The sequence below is a fragment of the Petaurus breviceps genome, unplaced genomic scaffold (assembly GCF_028583685.1).
Source record: "Petaurus breviceps papuanus isolate PSGF00001 unplaced genomic scaffold, PetGlider_PUasm1.0 140, whole genome shotgun sequence".
Classification (NCBI taxonomy): domain Eukaryota; kingdom Metazoa; phylum Chordata; class Mammalia; order Diprotodontia; family Petauridae; genus Petaurus; species Petaurus breviceps.
The window spans coordinates 44,614,010-44,628,609 of record NW_027185698.1 but is presented as its reverse complement, the minus strand read 5'-3'; the positions used below and the strand labels follow the sequence as shown (position 1 = coordinate 44,628,609).

At 45.5% G+C, this 14,600-nt stretch overlaps 1 long non-coding RNA gene across 3 annotated transcripts in view; it reads right to left on the bottom strand.

Moving 5' to 3' along the window:
• LOC138148550 (uncharacterized) overlaps positions 1-229 on the bottom strand; it is a 107,602-nt gene extending 107,373 nt beyond the window's left edge. For all 3 annotated transcript variants that reach the window (XR_011165085.1, XR_011165087.1, XR_011165090.1), the window contains exon 1: positions 154-229. This is a non-coding gene — a long non-coding RNA (uncharacterized lncRNA). The remainder of the gene's footprint in view (positions 1-153) is intronic.
• Between the last annotated feature and the right edge of the window lie 14,371 nt (positions 230-14,600).

Below are 14,600 nucleotides of genomic sequence, written 5' to 3'. Positions count from 1 at the left end.
AGGAAGGAAGGAAGGAAGGAAGGAAGGAAGGAAGGAAGGAAGGAAGGGAGACCGAGGTCCATAGAGGGACAGCGACTTAACTGAGGTCATACAGCTAGTTAAGTGACTCTGAAGGTATTAGAATCAAGGCTTCTTTCTTCTGCCCAGTCCTACCCTCTCCGTTCTTCAGCCAGCCAGTTCAGGGCAGAGTCCTATGTGCTTCTAGTGAAGGATGACTTCTCCCTAGGTAGGGCAGGGCCCTCTGTTTTTGAAAATGGGTCACCTGTGCCCCCAGGATGGGGGGAGGGGGAAAGGGGGTGGGTGGCAGGAAGCAGCTTGTCAGAGCTTGGTGGAGAGAAAAGTAGGACAGATCTCAATCTCTTCCCCAGAGTAGGGAGAGGCCCCCGGTTAGGCAGGCCCTGGCCTGCAAGGCTCCTTCAAGAAGCTGCTGAAGTTTCCTTAAGGGAGGGACTCCATTGGTCTAGGTTCCTTCTCCCATCTTAGAAATAATAACCATAACTCACATTTCTAGAAGACTTCAAGATTTCCCGAGCCCTTTCCTCCAAAAAAAAATCTTAGATTGGTAGTAATAATTAAATTTATACATTATCTCATTTGACCCTCGAAAGAAACCTGAGAGCTAAGTGTTATTATCCCCATTTTACAGATAAGAAAACTAAGGCTCTGAGAGATTGAGTAATTTGCCTATGGCCACACAGAGCAAATGAATGTATGAGATTGAAGCTGAGCCCATATTTCCCTGACTCCTAGACGAACCTAGCCACAACATAAGCATGATTACTTCTCCCCCCCTCCCCGCCCCATTTTAGATTTGGTTCAGCCTTTCCCAAGGTTACCAAGGGGATAAACAAATGCCTAGCACAGCTGAGATTCAAACTCAGAGCATCTGATATGAAAACCATCCCTCTTTTCACTCTAATAATGGCCTTCCTCTTCTGTAAGATAAAGGAGTTGGTCTGTACTGTTTCTGTATTGCAAAGTATAATGGCTGGATTTGAACCCAGATGTCTCATCTTCATTCCATCAGTACCTTCCACCCTCCTAGGCTGTCTCCCCTCTACCAAAGTGCATTAAATAAGTTGTCATAATTGCTTTACAGACGTTATCTCATTTTATGGGCACAAATGAAAATGGTTGGTAGGCAAAGCTAGCCCATTTTGCAGAAGAAAGAAACCAAGGTTTGGGTTAAGGGATTTTCCCAAGATCACAAAGCAAATAAGCATCAGGATCTGAACCCAGGACTCTACTTCCAGATAGAATGAATGGGCTCTTCAATATACCACTCTACCTCTAATAGGTCACTTTTTTTCCACCTTAGTCCATCCCTGAGAGTTGATAACTCCCTCTTTGATCCCAGTGTCCTGCCATGGACAGAGAGCTTGTCTTGGAATCAGGAAAACCTGAATTCAAATCCTCCCTCATTTCTGTATAACCTTAAGAGACAAATCACTGGACTGTCTGAGTCTCAGTTTCCTCAGCTGTAAAACCAGAGTAATAATAGTGCCGGTACCTACACTCTCCAGACTTCAGCAAAGGCTCTGAGTAAAGTGCCGACTTTAAAGGGTGATTATTAAGTCGATCACCCCCAAATACATCCCAGATGTTTCCCCTTCATGCCTTAACTCACATCCTCACCTCTGCCTGGAATGATTTTCTATCATCTCCCAAGGCTTTCCCCTTCAGCAGCTTGCTGCCTTGCTGCCTAGTGTCTTCTAGACAGAGACCATCTGCTCAAAACCCTGTGGCCTGCTGGGAAAAGGAGGAAGCAGGTTCTGAGGGCCCAAGTCCTCCTATGTATCTGGGATTTATCCCATCTATGTTTATTTTGAACATATTGAAATACATTCATGTTGTCTCCCCCCCCCCAATAAAATAAAGAGATGAATTGTTCCATGCTTTATCTTCTTTTAAAAAATAAATTTATTTGGGGTGGCCAGGTAGCACAGCGAGTAAGAGCACCGGCTCCAATGTTGGGATGACCTGGGGATCAAATCCTGGGCTCAGATACTTAGCACCACATCCAGAAATAACTGGCTGTGTAACCTTGAGCAAGTTACTTAACCCCAATTGCTTAAAAATAAATAAATAAATGGATGAATGAATAAATAAATAGATAGATAGATAGATAGATAAATTTATTCCTTCATCAAATTGCTGACCAGTTCAGGTAGGGGGAAAGAGAATTTGGAACTAAAAAAAACCATTTTAAATGAATATTTTAAATTGTTTTTACATGTAATTTGGGGGACAATAAAATATTTTCTTTTATTTAAGTTTATTATTTATTTTAAACATTTTTAAAAATCATTTTTGAATTCCAAATTCCTTCTGTCCCTTGAGTCCCTCCCTACCCACTGAGAAGACAAGAAATATGGTATCAGTTATACATGTAAACATGCTTTATCTTTTTGATCCTCAAGGGTCTGGCTCTTAATAAGTGCTCAACAAATGCCTGTTAATTGATTGATTAATTGATACAAGGCCATTTCCCTGATTGCCTTAGATGTTCCTCTCTCACCTTGCATTTCTATTTTGTAGATATATCTGTAGAATATAAGCTCCCTGGGGGCAGGAAATGAGGTCCTTTTTTTGTACCTGGCCCATAGTAAGTATTTAATAAGTGCTCATCGACTAACAATCTTAGAGAGGCAGAGGAAGAGCAGGCCTCATTCTGGGGAACTCATCCTCATGGATTAGAAAGAGAATAAGGAAAGAAAGAATAGAATCCAATCCTCATTTTCCCTGGCAGGTGTGGGCTGGCATGGCCAGGGGAGATGGAACTCTAGCAGGCCTTTGGACAATGGAGAAGATTCTCAAGTCAAAGAGGACAAGGGAGGATTGGGGAGGGGGTGTGAAATCAAGAGTGTTGTGGTCAGGAACAAAAGTGATGGGCTCCCAGATCAATGAGAAGACCACACTGCCTCAGCTGGGGCAGATAATATGCATAAGGCCAGGAAAGCGATAAGGCTTAAGGGGAGGAGGGCAGAAAGAAAGCTTTGGGGTGCAGACCCTGCCTCAGGATCAAGGCTGGCAAATGCCCCAGTCCCTGGGAAACAGGCCCGCCAGAGCCTCTCTAAGGGAGTTGATAACTCTCTCTTTGATCCCAGGCAGTGAAGTAAGACAGAAACTAAGAAGATAACCGGGACCCAGAGAGGCCCCAGCACTTCCAAAGCAGGCCTGGGAAAGATTGACTTTTCAGGGCCTGGAAACCTTGGGCCCTGGCTCCCAGAGGTCACTCTGAGGGCTCTCACCAAAAAACAGGCTGGATTTCAGCAAAGTATTTCTCCTTTTCTGGCAGAAAAGGCACAAGAATGGTAGCATCATATGGTCTGACAAATTCATTTCCCCAAACATTTATTAAGCATCTGCTGAGCTCAATTATGGGTCTTCCCCTCTTTGCCTACTGAATCGCCACTCTCCCTTTAAAGCCCAGCTCCAAGACCAGCCCCTCCAGGAAGTCTGCCCTGATTCCCCCTCCCCAATGGTTATCAGTGGCTCCCTTCATGCCCCTGCTTTGTACCTCTCTTATATCAACCAATGGAGAAGAATGTTTGCAGGATTTTTGTCCAGTGAGCAAAAGCAGAAACCTGTGCTCTGCACACAGTAGGTACTTACTCCATGTCTGATGAGTATATAAATGAATCAATAAGCAAATCTCTAGCACTGATGTTAGAGAAGGCTTTAAATAATGGGCAGAAATTCAGCAGATGAGGCAAGAGGAGAGGGAAGGAGAGTAAGGGCATGGTGGTCTGGGGGCTTGGGAGGGAGGCAGAACCGCACCTTTTGCTAGTTGAAAGCAGAGGGAGATGAACCTGGATGAGTAGGGTGGCTTCAGATCATGGTGGGTCTCGAATGCCAGCAAAAGGGATATGAACTTGACTCAGTAGGCACTAGTAGGGAAGGAATGGGTCTGGCCATGGGTGAAGGGTAGATTGGAGGAGGTGGAGGAGAGGCAATGGCCTCCTGGGAGGAGGTAATTGCCTGGTCTAGAAAGACAAGAGTAATGAGGAGACTCATTTCCTTAAGGCACTTTTCAGATCACAAAGCTCTGTCCTTGCAGCCGGAGAGGTAAGAGGTACAAGCAATTATCCCCATCTTATAGACAGGGAAACTGAGGCCCAGGGAGATGAAGAGGCTTGTGGGATTTGAACTGAGATCTTCTGACTCCCTATCCAATGCTTTTTCTTACAGAATCCCAGAACCGGAGAGGCAGAAAGGTCTTTAGCAGCCCGCCCACAGGCAAAGAAAATCTCATACAGTGCAGCTGCCTCCCCTGCCTGGCCCAGCCCTCCTGGGACTGGCCTGGGCCTCTTGGGGCAGAAGCAGCCCCAGCCAAGGGCTTAGAGTCATTAGAGGCTAATTGCCTGGTAGCTTTTACACCACTAATTGGCCTCCCAGCTAAACAGGCCCAGCAGGCTCTATACAAACCTACCCTTATGGGCCTATAAACATCCCTGGCAGGAGGGGAGAAGGGAAAGGGAGGGGGCGGGGAGCAAAGCCGGGCTCTTGGCCCTCCGAGCCCAGGGCCCAGGTGCCAGGGAAGGATCACCGGGATTACAGGCACACTTGACTTTAACCCAGTTTGCAAAGAGCCTGCAAAGTCAACTTGATAGACAGAATGGACGGGTCTTACCTCCCGGTAAACCGATTAGGGTGGCAGCCAGCCAGCCCCGCTCTGGGGGCCTCGCCCACTTTCTCCTGGGGCTGGCACTTGCCAGGACAGGGAGTGCTCCAAGCAAGGCACCCTCTTTCTTCTCTCCCTGCCCACTCCCAAACAAGAATATTAACCCATAAAACAATTATTATCTGCCCCTTTAAGGTTGGAACTCTACCTGCTCTCTGCTCCCAGTCTACAACATTCATCCTTCCTTTTCCCTTCATTCAAAACCTTCAGGGTCTCAACTCCTCCAGGAAGCCCTCCAAGTCTGCTCCAGCTCTCACTTCTCAGAAATCTTGAGGCAATGCAATAGTCAAATATTAAGCACCAGCTGTAGGCAGAGCCCCTGCTTAGGGAGGGAAAACATCTAGATCATAGGAGTAACAGGACCTTGGTTCAAATCCCTGCTGCTTACTTTGAGTATGACCTTAGAGAAGTAACAACCTCTCTGTGTCTTAGTTCCTCTTCTATAAAATTGGGGGATTGGATGAAAGTACTAGCGTAATGTCTAGCTCTAAATATCCTCTGACTAGTCCAAGGTAGGAAACTGAAACCCAAAAGTTAGTGACTCTTCCAAGAGCTCACAAACTAGTGGTTCTGAGTTCAGACCCAGGGCCCTGTCTACAATATCAGGTCTTGTCTGAAGAGAGGAGATAATCCCTGCCCTCCCAGAGCTCTGGATCTAGTAGGGGAATAAGATAACTCTAATGCACAACAGTAAACAATGGATGGATTTAGGAGACAAAAACAATACTGAGGCCTGTGACCAAGAAGCCAAGGGCACTCAGGAGCCAGGAAAGCACAGGAAGCTGGAGGTCTCAGGTTGAGGTTCAAGAAGCAGGGAAGCCTAGCGAGTCTTGTCTGCTCTCTGAGTCTGTCCCAGTCTCCTCTTCTGTAAAATGAGGATATTAGACTAGAAGAGGGGCAATCTGGTGAAGCCTTCTCAGAAACATAATTTTTAAATGCGTAAAATAAAATACATAGGATTATAAAGGAAATCAATTATAGGGAAATAATAGTTATCAAAGTATTTTTTTTAAATACAAGTTCACAGACCCTCAGGTTAAGAACCCCTGGCTCAGGAGATGGTCTCTTAAATCCCTTCAGGGGAGATCAGGGAAGGAATAAGCCTTTAATAATAAGCTTTAAATTCTATGATTTTGTAATCCAATCATATGAAGGGAAAGTTGGAAACCTGTGGAGTGTCACCAAAGGTACACTGGACCCCCATCCCATTCTTTGAAAAATCACCCTATCAAACTAATATAGTATAGAAGGGAAATCCAGACTCTGGAATCAGAGAATCTGGATTCAAATATTTCCTCTAATGACCCTTTATTTGTATGACTTTGGGCAAGTCACTTAATGTCTGTGAGTTCGAGTTTCCCCATATGTGAAATGAGGGCATTGGACTTTAAGGCTACTGAAGCGGAGGTAGGCTAGAACTAGAGAGGCTGGAAAGCTGGTTGTTAAATTGTCAGTGTGAACAATCACAAATGACAAATTGAAAATGTTACAAAACAAGGCTTGATTTATTGGGGGAGGGAGTATTGTCTAGACTTAAGAAAGTCTTAGAGAGGGGCATCCAGGTGGCGAAGTGAGAGCACCGGCCCCAGAGTTGGGAGACCTGGGATCGAATCTGGGCTCAGATGCTTAGCACCACACCCAGAAATAAGTGGCCGTGTAACCTTGAGCAAGTTACTTAACCCCAATTGCTTTAAAAAAAAAAAAAGTGTTAGAGAAAATGTTAGTAATACAGACTAAATTCAAAAGTATGTCAAGCATACATATTTTTTTTTTCCCCAGAGAGCTGATTGATAAACATTGACCAGCTAATTTCCTGCTCTGAGGTCTCTGCTATCTCTAGATCTATAATTTGGAGTCAGCCAGCTTGGGTTCAAACCCCAGCACTGTCATTAATTTGACCTTGAGCAAAATGGATTTTTCCCCACTCTGGCAGGAAGAGATCAGGGGTAAGGGCTCTGGGGCTTTGTACTGCCAAAGAGATCTATCCAGGGAGTTGGGTTGGAGATGAGCAGCAGGTGGGGATGAGGCCTTTTGGAGACAGGTCCTCTAAACTATATGTGCCTTCAGTCAAGGAACAGCTCATAAGCTCCCTCCGACTTATTTCTACCCATGAAGATGGGGCCCTTTGGAGGGTCTCAGTTCTCTGAGGATTAGTTTTACTTCTCTGGCCCTTGTTTGGTCCAGGGAGGGAGAGGGGCTGCATAGCTGTGGGGGAGTTTGGAGACAATGGGCAGGCAGAGAATCTCTGATGCTCATGGGAAGAGAAGGTCCATTGGTTCCTCTGGGGCCAGGCTGTCCCAGGTATGTGCTTGAGGGTAGGGGAGCCGGGATATGTTTCCCCAAACCACATTCAATGCCAACAGAAGTAATGCAGCTTTTGCACACCAAGAGAATGGAGAAACCCACCTATCCCAGGTACTGAATTTGCCCCGGGCACCAGAATTGCTGGTTATAGTTTGGCTCTCTGGGCCTAACAGGAAGGTTTCATGATTTCTCAGTGTCCTTCCTACTCCAGATTCTGCACATGGAAAGAGTCTGTGCCCTGGATATCACCCCTGGGGTCACCAAGGCCTAAGGTCCTAGGTTGGTTGGGGGAACTGGGCCCCAACATTGCCTTTGGATTCACAAGGCTTCATTCTCATTTTGCTAGGAGGAAGAGATTGCCTCCAGGACTCCTCTCCATCCCACTCCACCAGTTCATAGAACAGGAGGAAAAACGTCTGCTAGGGGATTTGGGGGGATGGGGGAGATTAAGGGGGAGGGGATGCTGGAGCTATGGAATGTCTGTATGTCTTAGCCTAGTAGCCCCGATTGGGGGCCAAGCAGGTCCCTAGGTCATTCACTACTGCATATCCAAGCAAGCCCTTCCAGGAGAGTGATAACACCATGCTACATGGTCAGCCCAGCAGCTGTGGCCTTTCCCAGTCACCCGAGAATTGGATTTATGTAAACTCTTACAGATAACATCTGGACAGGCATCTCTGCAAGCCAGAGCCTGGGCTGCCGGGAGGCTACAAGTGCCATAGCAGTTTCCATTTCTCTGGCTTTAACTTTCTAGAAAGCATTGGCCTCACAATTGCTTTGTGGAATAGGGTATGCCAGTATTCTTATCCCCAAGTTGTGGAAGTGGAAATAGGGGCTCAGAAAAGTGCAAAGCTTTCTTCTATAGGGCTTTGAGGTTTCCAAAGTGCTTTGGACCCCAGCTGCTCTGCAAGGTAAGTATCTCAGGTAGTATTACCTATGTTTTACAGAGGAAGAAACTGAGGGATAGCCTTCGAAAGCAAACCAACTTGCCCAAGATCACACAATTAGGGAGTGACTAAGTCATTCATGGGACTTGGAGTTGTAAGGAACCTTAGAAATCATGAACCCCTTCATTTGGTAGAAAAGAGACTGAGGTCCTAACAAGAGGAGGTGACTCACCCAAGTCCTTTGGCTAGCCAGTAGCAGAGGCTGGTTTCGAACTCAAGTCCTATGACCTCCAAACTAGTATCCATCTCAGCTTGCCATACTACATGTATGGATTGTGTTGTATAAGATATGCGAGTGTATTTGTGAAGGTGTTTGAAGGGAAGGAAATGAGTCTCATAGGTATGACTGCATATGACTGTCTCAGTTTATATGTGAAGGATTGGTTTTGAGTAGTACACTGTATGGTACAGTGGAAATAACCTTGGATTTGGCATTCAAAGATGGGTTCAAATCGGAGCTCTGGTACCTAGCTAGCTGGGTGACCTAGGACAAGTCCTTTCCCATATCTGTAAAATAAAGGTGGATTAGATAACATCTAAGATTCCTTCCAGGTCTCTGTGCCCTTGCAAAGACCATCTGCCATGCCTGGAATGAATGTCTTCTTCACCTCTGCCTCCCAGAATCCCAAGCTTCCTTCAAGATTCAGCTCACTTGAGTTAGGTGACTCAGTGAATGGAGTGCGGGACCTTGAATCAGGAAATCTTTAATTCAAATCCAGCCGCCTGGGCAAGTCATTGAACCCCTATCTGTCCCAATTTCCTCATCTGTAAAATGGGAATGATGATAGTACCTACGTCCCCGCATTGTTGTGAGAATCAGTTGACTGTAATTTGTAAAGTGCTTTGCAAGCCTTAAAGTGTTAGCTATTATTACTAAGCTCCACCTTCTTCATGAGACTTTTCTGTTCCTCTCCTACGCTATGCTGGCCCAGTAGTTCAGGACTTGCCCTGCTTTACTTTGTCTGTATGTCATATTTATTTATCTCTGTGTTATGTACCTCCCTTACTTACTTCCCTCCCTGGTAGAATGTGGGCTCCTTAGAGGTAAGGACTGTTTAATTTTTATTTTTGTATCCTAGGCACCAACCTTTAGTTTGGCACAAAGAAACTTAAACAAATACTTGTTGAATGAATAAACGAATGTATGAGCGTGTGTGTCCTACCTTGGGACAGAAAGAGCTGGTTCTTCCTGACAATATCAGATCCCTCAAGCTACCTTCACCCTCTCCCACATCGACTGAATATATCAAAAAGTCCTCCCCAAATAATCCCTGTCTCTGGGAAGATGCAAATTTCTATAATTTATTCCCCCAGCCTTAGCAAGGGAAAAAAAAAAAGTTTACCCAGAACAATGAAGATGTCACACTTGGGCAGGGATCGTGGGGCCTATGTCAAGCTTGGTCGAATAGAAAAAGCAGAGGAAAAAATGTCTTTATCCCAGATCTCAAGATCAAAGGATTTGGTGCTGGAAAGGATATTAGCGATCATTTGAATACAGCCCTCTTATTTGATAACTAGAAAAACTCAGGCCTCGAGAGGCGAAAGGATTGATCAAGGTGACAGCTAATGAGTACAGGGTCAAGTTCCAAGCTCAGATTTTCTGACTGCAAATCTCTTTCTGATTTATCATGATTGGGGAATGAATACCTGGACCCCGGCCAGGTGATGGCCACCAAAGGCCCTCCCAGTCCTAATTGAGGGGACTTACCTGAGCTGTTTCCATGGGGGAGTCAGAAGACTTTGGTTCCAATGCTGACTCTTTCACAAAACTATAACCTTTCCCTATTTTGAGCCTTGATTTCCTCCTCTTTCAAATAAGGGGGTTGGATTGGATGACCTGGAAGAGCCTATCTAGCTCCAAATTCTATGATCCAGAAGGTTCTGAGAACCTCCATATGGGGCTCCCATAAGTGTGCCCAGCCGGGAAGTCAGAGGAAGATGGAGGAAGGCTGGGCTCAGTTGAGGGGCCAAGGCAGGCAGCCCCAGTGCCAGACACTCCCAGGATCAGCCTCTACCCATTGTGTCTAACCTATAAAGCTGTCAGCCACTCCAACAGCTCAATGTCCCTGCCCCAGCAGTGTCCTCACTCTCTAAAGGACCAAAGAGGAAGGGAAGAAACCCTTTGTGTCCATGAGAACCGGCTGCTCTCTGGGCCTTCATTTATCATCAAGCCTAAGCCAGTGTCATTGTGAAAGATCTCCAGGCTGGAAAGCACACTGCAGGAGAAACCCCCTCTCATTTCCCATCCCCCCCCATTCCAATTCTCCCCTGATCCCACAAACCGAGCCTTCAGCTTTCCCCCTCCTTCCCAAGTCTGAAGGTCAGCAGAGATTCAAGGAGCAGTAATCCATCCAGTTTGAGGTTGGGGAAACAGCCCTGGGCTGGGAGCTAGAGATCTGGTTTCTGGTCCTGTCTCTCTACCACAAACTCAGTATGGCATGGGGAATTGGAAAGAGACTAGGATTTGGAGTCTACTAGACCTGGGTTCGAATCCTAGCTCTGCTAACTTACTACCTATGTGATCTTGAATGAGTCCTTTCCCCTGTCTGGGCCTCAGTTTCCCCATCTGTAAATGGTAATAATGATACATACCAGTTATCTTATGGAACGGTTATATGATAAAGGCATTATGCACGCCTCGGAGCCCTGTGGAAGCAGGAGTTATTGTTGTTTTCGTTACCTTGACACTAGACAAGGATTTCACATTTAGAATAATAATTAAATTAATATTTAAATTAAATTTAATAGATGGTCTAAAACTCTTGTGATTCTTGGCCAGAAAGTGATGAATCTTCTGCCACAGCAACTCTTGAAGACCATCTTCTAAGTCAGAGCCATAAGTAGGGTAAGATAACCCATGCTTTGCACCAGGACCCCTAATTTAGAGGGTGCTAGAAGCACTTAAAATCCTTCAGTGTAAGAAACCACCAACTTAGCATCTGTACTGATTCCAGAGTCAGAGGTTTACCTAGGGTAAAATCTTATTTCTGAGACTTACTACCAGTATGACCTTGGGCCAATTATTCTCATTTTACCTTAATTTTCTCATCTTTAAAATTGAGGGAGTTGGACTAAATGACCACTGAGATCTTTATATAGGCTTTATTTGGGCTACATCTTTTTGTCTTAACAACAACCTTATGAGCTGGGAAGCTACAAGCAGGGATATGCTTGTGAATATTTAACAACCGACTCTGTTAAATGTTTAACAACCAGCTCTCTGTGGGGGGAAATGTACCCATTGACACTTTTAAATTTAATCAACATTATTAACATATTCTTCATCACTCTCTTAAGTCTGGACAATAAATAAAAGAATCATTTTTGATGATTTCCAAGGTGTAAATGTAAACTTACATTGAAAAGTTAACAATCAGTTCTCTTGACTCAGTTCTACCTGGATGCAGCACACTCCTGGACAGGTAGTATTTTTTCCTTCCTACACACGAAGAAACTGAGGCTCAGAAAGGCTGCCAAGTAGTGGAGTGGAAAGAGATCTAGGTTGGAAAGCAGAATCCCTGCAATTGAATCCTCAGTCTGTGCTGTGTGTCCTTGAGCAAATTCCCCAAAGACCCCTTCTGGGCTTCAGTCTCCTCATCTTCTAGTCTAGACTAGATGTCACTAGAAGCGGCTTCTCCGGGGCAGTAGATGACACAGCTTTGTCATTTTCTAGTACGAGAAGAGAGGCATTTCTAGTACAAGAAGAGAAACGTCTTTGGGATGTTGCATTTGGAGTCAGAAGACCAGTTACTTCTTTGAAGACAGCTTGAATCCTGCCTTCTGAAGGAGGCCTGTGCAGACCCTGCCCCACCCCCTTAATGCCTTCCCTCTGCATTCCCCCTATATAGACAGTATACATTTTGTATGAATCTAGTTATTTTCCTGTTGTTTCCACCACTTAACAATGAGCTCTTTGAAGATGTTTTTACCTTTCATTGGAGATCCAACTGCACATATCATTTAATAGATACTTGTTGACTTGTGTGACTTGGGCCAATTGCCTTCCAATCACTGGTGCCTCAGTTTCCGCTTCTGTAAAATGAGGGGGCTATTAGACTCCATGCTCTCAAAAGCCCCTTCCAGCTCTAAATCCTTTGATCCTATAAGCCTTGTTTCCCCACCAGAAAAGGAAAGAAGAATGAAAGGGAAGGGGGGAGGCTCCTCAGGAGGTTGGACTACAGGGCTGGGCCCTAGAACAAGCTACTCTCCCAGGGCCCAAAGGGGCTTAATGAAGTCATTGCTGAGACACTTGGCGCCCCAGTATCCATGTTCCCTTTGCCAAACTAAAACAATTGGAGGATGAAATTGAGACGTCTGCCTTTCATATTTCTGTCCTCTTTCTGATTGGCCCAGCCCCAGAGAAGGTCTGAGCTGTGCTCCACTCCTGGGAGCCCCCAGCAGCCCGTGGAGCTGACAGAGATCCCCAGGAGGCCCTCAGAGAAACGTGAAGAAGGACTCTGAATGGGTTATTGTTGGGGAAATGCAAATGCCCCATCCAGGGAGGGCAGGATTAGCCTGCTCCAAGCCGGCGAGTGGCAGGGGCCATCTGTCTGGGCCTGAGAAAGGGCCTGCTCATGGGGAGGGAGAGTGGACCGTGGGGCAGGAGAGGGAGGGTCCAGCTGTCCCCTCCCTCCTCCAATGAAGGGGAGCCACCCTCCCACACCAGGCCTGGAGAGAGAGGCTGGCAGGCACCCCCAGAGCCCTATCAGGGCAGAGAGTCCTCCATAAAGGTCTTGGGCTGGTCTGAAACTCAAAAATGTTTCACTTCTAATGGCATGAGGAGATTTGAACTGGATAGTGTATAAGACCCCTTGCCAGGCTAACCTTATGTGTTTTAGGACCCCTACCAGTACTGACCTTATGTGTTCTAAGAGCCCTTCCAGAGATGACTTTATGTGTTCATACAATTCATACAATACATACTTCTATGTATCAGTCCTTCCTCTGGAGGTGGATAGCATCTGCCTTTGTAGATCCTTTGTAATTTATTTGAATATTCATATTACTAAGAATGGCCTACTCACATTTACTCTTCAAACAATATTGCTGTTACTGTATACAGTGTTCTCTTGGTCCTGTTCATTTCACTCTTCATTATTTCACTCAAGTCTTTCCATGGTTTTCCAAAAATCAACCAGCTCATCATTTCTTACAGCACAGTAGTATTCCATCACAATCATATAGTACCACTTATTCACCCATTCACCTATTAATGGACATTCCTTAATTTCCAGATCTTTGCCACCACAAAGAGAATTGCTAGAAATATTTTAGAATATATAGGTTCTTTTCCTTTTTCCCTGACCATCTTGTCATTTTCCCCTTCTCTCATTTCAGTCCATCTGATAAATGTGAAATGATATCTCAACATTGTTTTAATCTGCATTTATCTAATCAATAATAACTTAAAGCACTTTTCATAACATTACATATAGTTTTGATTTCTTTGTTCAAAAAGTGCCTGGTCATATCCTTTAACCATTTATCAACTGGGGAATGACTCATATTCTTATACATTTGAAAAAGGTCTCTATATATTTGAGACATGAGACCTATATCCAAGAAACAGCCTATAAGTTTTTTTCCATATTCTTCTGCTTTTCTTCTAATCTTGAAGTAGATGATTTTTCAAGAGTTCTCTTGGAGGGAAAACTCATCAACCTCCAGCCACTGGGTTAATAGAAGCAGCACTGCTTTATTTAGTGGGGCTCCAGAAGAGGACATTAATGGAGGGTCAGCGTGACCAATGCTGAGGATGCTGAATTGTAAGGTTTGGAATGAGAAGGGATCACAGGGTTTAGAACTGGCGGGAATTTAGGCATCACCTGATCAGCCTTCTTTTTTTCTAGAAGAAAAGACTGACGAATGAAGAGGACCCTGTTTCTGGCAGAGCATGAAGTCCCAGAATGGAAGGAGCTCTCCACCTCACCTCAAAGCAGGTACATACTCTCTGACTGTGGCCTAGATGCTTCTTACGTGCTGAAGACCAAAGGTTCCCAAGGAGAACTCTACTGTCTGATGCCCCCAAGGTGTAAGGACAGCTCTGGGCTCCAAGAGGAGGCCTCCTCTCCTCTTCCCGCCATGGGCCAGCTGGTGGATTCGAGGCCTCCTAGGCAAGCCTGTGATTTGCAATAGGGCCATCTTCTATTTGTGTCTTCTCTCCTTTAGTACAGGGCCTTGGGAGATCTGGGAAGGTCAAAGCAGCCTCCAGAGGTCCAGTAATAGGAATTCATGGAAGAAACTGCTATAACCACCACAGTGAGAAAGGGCGGTAGCCTGGGCTGTGCTTATCTTAATCTTAATCTTATTTAACATTTAAACACCCCAGGGACCAGATGGAGCAAAGACCTGAACAAAGTACTTCATGAAGAGGGACCTGGATTGTTTGCTATTACTGCAAGGTCTTCTCCACTCTGACCTTGGTAGCCCCCATCTGGGCAGGCCAGGGTGGGCACCAGGGAGCAGGGTATGGCGAGCCCAGAGCTGTGGAGTCTGAAAAGGCTGCCTTCAGTACAGACCCTGCTCTCCTCCTCCACAGGGGACAAAAGTCACTTCCCCGGCATTCAAGGCCCCCACCAGCCAGTGTTCCCCTACCTGCCTAGTCATAGGGCACCCTCCTCTTCACCCTTAGCTCCAGCCCAGCTGGTCTCCTCTCACATTCTCAA